Below are 6,250 nucleotides of genomic sequence, written 5' to 3'. Positions count from 1 at the left end.
GGCCTGCCTGTCTGATCCAGTGTAACTAACACAGCAGCTGAAATAAAGTTGACTGCAGCATAAACCAGCCTCCATTACTCAAAAAGAACAAAGCGAGTACAATTGTTTATGTTTTATTGTAGGTGCTCCAGCTGCCATAGTTAGACAGAACGTAATTCAGAGACAAGGCAGATATCTGATACATCTGTGCATGTCAAATCATTGCACCAATTACATCAACCTGACCCAAAACAACTTACCTGCCTCAAATATAACAACCGGTTGAGGACAACACCAGGATTAGCTAAGAACAAGCTAGCTTAAATCTATGAAATTGAAAAACAAAATACTTGGAGTTTGTAACTATGCTGTGAGGGGTTTGTAGTGGACTTCAGAACCAAATGGATACATACAAATATCAATGACATTGTTTTTGGTTGGTCATAATGTTCGGTACAGTTGGTCTCAGCTATGAGTTAGTTAGTTAATGGAGTATGTAACCCATTGCAGCATGCTGAACGGCCTGCCCTCCACGCTCAGCCTGTAATGTACAGGATAAGATGTGGAATGGAATGAAACAATGTGACGGCATGACAGCACAGGAGGAACAAATTTTCTAAAACAGCAACATTTTCTTACTCACAACATTGAAATATACAAGAAGTGTCTAAACATACTTTTCTGATCAAATAGCAACCCCCTCCCTCCCTAACCGGCACAATCAGGTGTAATTCCAAACTTATCTATATTGAAACATCTTTCGTGACAAAGTCTTTAATCCCAACCTACAGATCCAGACTCGAGCATGTTCAATCTATCATGTATTCTCTCCCACTTGCCAGGAGCAGGAATAAGACAACAAACTGAAAGAAAACAGAACACAAAATGTAAATACTGAATAATGAACACAAGGTAATATTGTTCACACTGAATACTTCCTGGAGGGACTTCACATGTATATTTGACATTATTACATTGGACATGGTACTGTCAAACATGCATCTACAACAAAGTACACACTTCAATAACACATACTAAAGTAGACCTTACAAAAGGTAAGTGTTAGATTGTCTTTACAAACATTGAGAGAAAAACAAAATAATAATTGGCTAAAGAATCTAATAACAATGAAGAATACTGATGCCAAGAGACAATTCCTTGTCCGTGATATCCACTATTGTCCTCTGATACATCAACAATAATATGAAGAGAATTATTTCAGTTGGTCAGAAATCCCAACTCTTGGAGATATTACTGATGTGAATTCATTATGTGGACATCACCAGTTTTAACAAATAACTAAAGATGACACACATTTGATCAAGCACACAGATTGTTGTTTGAATGGAACTTCATTCATCCAGATGTTTCACATTCAAAAATACTGTTTGGATGCTTGGCTTTTGGCTTATGGCCAAAAGTTTAAGACTGATACAAAAGTTTCAGTTTTATGTTATGGCATCAGAGTTTCCTTATCATGAAAACAAAGAGTGAACATTCAGGGGTTTGAAATAATCATCAAAACAATGATAAAGGAAGTTCAGGGGTTTGAAGTAAGTCCAAACAAAGTGAATTTCCTTGACAAACCCCCAATAAAGCAACCATGATATCATGTATGGTAGAGTCAGTGCCCTATGTGGCACTTCCTACAGCAGCAATGCTGAAGTACTACATGAATATATGTACTCCACAGATTGGAACGATATCGAGATCTTTGCCAAGCTGTTGTAATAAGAATGTCCATGCTTGCAGGATATGGACACTCAGGGCAGATAACTCTGTACGGCAATTCCAAACACCATCCAGACTCTGAATGGAGCATCATAACACTACTATTCATCATACCTGGTAATCTAGCAGGTATTGCCATTGTAACCAGTTGCATGTACATATTCAGGACTTCACAGAAATGACAAAATACATGTTCAAAGATGAACAAAACAAAAACCTCATAGAACATTATTATGACTGGATTAAAAAACATACTGGAATACTAAAGAGAAAAAACAGTTAACATGGCAGTGAAAAAATAACAAAACCATAACAAGACAAGCATAGGGACTAGATACAACCTGGTGATTAAGGAACCAGGATAAGACCAAACCTGCAAGCAAAACAATAGGTCACTTTAACACTACACGATTAAAGGGAACTGACAAAACTGTAAAACTGCCAAAGTTTGATAACTGGAGTCCTTTAAAAAGGAAAAATCTTCGAAAACACTCATTTCATTTGTACACTCTGAATTACATATTAATATCATTAAGTAGCATTTTAGATGCTGAATATCAAAGCTGACTACATTCTTTACACACTGTGTTTGACAAGGTGCCAGTATCATGTCTTGAAGTCTAGAATATTCACTCAAAAAAAACCCAGAAAATACCTTGAAAGGAATTTCGAGTGGAAATCAACCAATCATCTTTGGACTGGCAGCTATTGACAGTTTGTTTACTTACATGAGTCTTCTAGGGTTCGGTTTCAAAAACAAGCTTCTACCTGCTTCACACATTTGAAAATGTTGGAAATAATGCATAAAAATGAACTCATTGTGGTCTAAGAATGAAATGTGTACTGTCATCAGAAGTTTGGCAAAAGAAATAACCTTACCCTCCTGACACTTGTCACCAGCTGATGTATACTGCAACATTATCTCACCCTCCTGACACTTGTCACCAGCTGATGTATACTGCAACATTATCTCACCCTGCCAACACTTGTCATCAGCTGATATATATTGCAAATTATCTCACCTTGCCAACACTTGTCATCAGTTGGTGTATATTGCAATATCATCATCATCATCATCATCATCATCATCTTATTACAAATATCAACCACTATATCGAAAGCAACAACTGACATACAAACATGACATCCAGCAAACAGAGCACCTGAGCCATGAGTGTCCTTACTGTGTGTCGTCTTGTCAGTTTAATATTGTACTAGAGCATTCAAAATATTCACCTGGTTTAAACAGTCAAAGTGTCACTCTATAAAGGGCACAATTACGTTGCCACAACCACTATAAAGCCAGTGGTGCTAGGTATTACTCAACAAAGTTTCATTTCTGTATCTGTTTCTACACAGTCTATCTAAAAGTCTATTACCTTGTGCACACTGTTCACCTAAAACCACCAGTGCTGGAAGATATACCATCTGAATCAAAGGGACTCAACAAAGATGTGAAGATGTAAAAACAACAATGTACTTTGCCAACAGGATTTAAGCTTTTGCATGTGAAATCTATTACTAATAGTTACTAAGATAATAATTCTAGTCAAAACAGAGAATCCTTTCATAAACTTAAAGTCTGGCATATTTTGTATCTCATTCAGAATTCAGTTGTTTGTTCTTGTGAAATGAAACCTGCCACCGGTCTGTGACACAGTGGGTATGGGTCATCATTCTCAAAACACTCTCAAAGCGTAGTTCAATACATGAAGAGTCTTTGGAACTGCTTGACAAAAGTGTTTGGCAAGCAGATAACGAAAATAACAGGTGAGCCAGATGGCAGGATCACGCATCAGTAAAATAACTTACCACTATAAAACATCAACCAGTAACAGGTGAGCCAGGATGTTATCTTCACTTAGCAGTAAAATAACTTACCACTATAAAAGATCAACCAGTAACAGGTGAGCCAGGATGTTATCTTCACGTATCAGTAAAATAACTTACCACTATAAAACATCAACCAGTAACAGGTGAGCCAGGATGTTATCTTCACTTAGCAGTAAAATAACTTACCACTATAAAACATCAACCAGTAACAGGTGAGCCAGGATGTTATCTTCACTTAGCAGTAAAATAACTTACCACTATAAAACATCAACCAGTAACAGGTGAGCCAGGATGTTATCTTCACTTAGCAGTAAAATAACTTACCACTATAAAATATCAACCAGTAACCGGTGAGCCAGGATGTTATCTTCACTTAGCAGTTAAATAACTTACCACTATAAAACATCAACCAGTAACCGGTGAGCCAGGATGTTATCTTCACGTATCAGTAAAATAACTTACCACTATAAAATATGAACCAGTAACAGGTGAGCCAGGATGTTATCTTCACTTAGCAGTAAAATAACTTACCACTATAAAAGATCAACCAGTAACAGGTGAGCCAGGATGTTATCTTCACGTATCAGTAAAATAACTTACCACTATAAAATATCAACCAGTAACAGGTGAGCCAGGATGTTATCTTCACGAATCAGTAAAATACCTTACCACTATAAAATATCAACCAGTTATGAGTGAGCTATCAGTAAAATGCATGAATAAATGTTCGTTGTTGGCGTTCACTGTTTTCTCACATATTTACTAGACTGTTTACATTTGACAGGATACAGTGTAGGCTTTCCTGTAATACCACAACACCACTCAACAACAGAAAACTCACACCTGGTACGTGTAAACACGACACAAAGACTTAAGGCAAGGTCTCAAAGGGACAGGGACAAAGAAGTCTAGAAGAGCACCATTGTAAAACTACCATAAAACCCTGAGAAATAATTCTGTAACAAACTTGTCTCCATATAGAAAAACTCTATATACAAACACCTAACAAGTGCTTCATGGGCACATCATGTACAGCTGTTTAAGCAAATTCAAACGTGAAACAGCACTCGTGAAATGAACAATTTAGAAGATACCTTATAAAATACACCCTTTTCAAATGTGTCCAAGCAATCAGTTCCCTACTCCCAGCATGGGTGGAATGTAAACAATTTTAAATATCTGTGTCTATAAACGTCGAATGGGCAGGGTGGTACTCTGTTGATTGCCAGATACAGGTGATGCGGAATAATGACTTCCTGTGGTATATGATATGTTGTAAATAACATGTGGCACACTCCATAACAAATAACATACATTATCAACTTCGGTAAAATGTATCAGTTCATATTGTAAAGATTTTGTGTTGGTAGTAAGTAAAACAGCAATAAGACAGCAATGGACATTGTCAACACGCAGCCCTTGTGCAGCACAACCATCACATGCACATACACAAGAGCAGTGTGACCTGTACAGGTCACTATACGATGCTCAACACCTACCAATGTGCAAGTAAACAGAACAAACACACTTGCATCACATGCAGATAAAAGTCTGACAAGACAAAGTCAGGATCAAACAACAAACCATGTACAGCATGATGGATGTGCTTGAAAGTTCCAATATACACAAATGACATGTATTGAGCAATAATAACATACAGTTTCACATAGCCCCTTGAGGGTCAGTTCCCAGTTTCTGGCTGTGTAACAGCACTATTTCAGTCTGGATTATGAAAGTTTCTCTATGCTACTACAATAAACATCTTGGATGCCACCACTTCATTTCAAGTTGGACACAAAACATGCAATGGTTATATCAACCATCATGTTACACCACCAACAGAGCAATTCTGTGTCTGTTACAAGATGAAGGGGAAGCAGAGGTGCACTCTGAACACCAGGCACGGAGAAAGGATTAGGTTTTGATCCATAGCACAAGACAACTGAGACATTGTGCAAAGGAGGATGGCTACAAACCTATAGACATCAAATAACTAAATCAGTGGAAAGTAAAAATTCTCCTTCACTGGAAAATGCTATTTTCTGAAGTACGTAGAAGTTTACTGCCTGACAAACAGTGGTCTACATTCCAGGGACAGAGTGGCATAGAATCATATTATGATTATTCATATCAGAAGGAAATAATTCTAAAATACTAGGATTGTGAACATTATCTATAGCAGTACATGCCTTTATCACAAATTATACAAACAGCAACTCCCTTCGAGTATATTATTGTAGGCTGACCCTAACTGACTCTGGATCTATTTGTAAACTTTGCTTAATCAATTGAGAACAACAATTTTATCCCTGATACAAGTTAACGCCATTAACCATGCTCCTGAGGCACAGCAGCATAGGTTGGATCTTGTGAGGACATGAAGCAGGATCACAAGGTAGTGTAGAGTCGTCCAAAAAGAAATACATCAAGTCTTTTCACATTAAAAATCTTTTCGAAAATGGACAAAGTCTCAAGCCTACATGAATCAAGTTCCCTTCGAGAAACTCTATGACGTCTACCTTAATCGGTGGAGCCAGTTGACCAATACGAAATCAGTCCATGCAATGCTAGCCCAAAATAAAGAGGAATATGTACATCGTAGGCAAGTGCTGACAGTAAACAGCTCCAGTAAAGCACCAAAACTATAACCCTAATCTGCTGAGTCAAGCTAAAATGGAGTTAAAGTGAGCAAGTGTCACTGTACAAA

The sequence above is a fragment of the Haliotis asinina genome, chromosome 3, assembly GCF_037392515.1.
Source record: "Haliotis asinina isolate JCU_RB_2024 chromosome 3, JCU_Hal_asi_v2, whole genome shotgun sequence".
Taxonomy (NCBI): domain Eukaryota; kingdom Metazoa; phylum Mollusca; class Gastropoda; order Lepetellida; family Haliotidae; genus Haliotis; species Haliotis asinina.
This window is presented reverse-complemented; position numbering follows the sequence as displayed.